This window comes from Seriola lalandi, unplaced genomic scaffold, assembly GCF_002814215.2.
Source record: "Seriola lalandi dorsalis isolate HSWRI2012SDOR001 ecotype SW California unplaced genomic scaffold, Sedor1 jcf7180001968743, whole genome shotgun sequence".
NCBI lineage: Eukaryota > Metazoa > Chordata > Actinopteri > Carangiformes > Carangidae > Seriola > Seriola lalandi.
The window spans coordinates 1-425 of record NW_019439411.1 but is presented as its reverse complement, the minus strand read 5'-3'; the positions used below and the strand labels follow the sequence as shown (position 1 = coordinate 425).

The window sequence follows — 425 nt, the reverse complement described above, 5'->3', positions numbered from 1 at the left end:
GCTGCAACTATATCAATATCAAATCTTTGAACAAACAGAACTACAGCAGAGTGACAAGCCTCGAACTTGGATGGGGATCGAACCCATGAGCTTTGGTTTACGAGACCAACTCCTGGTTGTCTTCTGGTAGCATAAAAACGGTTGATAGCACCTCATTCAAATGAAAGGGTTTTCTGACAAGCACCTTATCTGAACCATGCTGACGTCTTTGATCTCTTTGTTTAAGTTAAACAGACACATCTTTAAGGCATGGATGGGGGTTGAACCCATGATCTTTGGTTTACGAGACCAACGCCTTACCACTTGGCCACCACGCCGCCACAAGATGATAAAAATGGCTGCCATCTGTAATCTACAGTAACTGAATATCAGGGGCATTTCTTACAGGATCCTCAACTTATATTTATACATTCATGTATGATGTC

The 425-nt window shown here is 42.1% G+C and overlaps 1 non-coding gene across 1 annotated transcript; it reads right to left on the bottom strand.

The window, feature by feature from the left end:
• Positions 1-245: 245 nt before the first annotated feature.
• Positions 246-317, bottom strand: trnat-cgu (transfer RNA threonine (anticodon CGU)). Its single transcript has one exon. It is a non-coding gene; the product is annotated as a tRNA-Thr (tRNA).
• Positions 318-425: the final 108 nt, after the last annotated feature.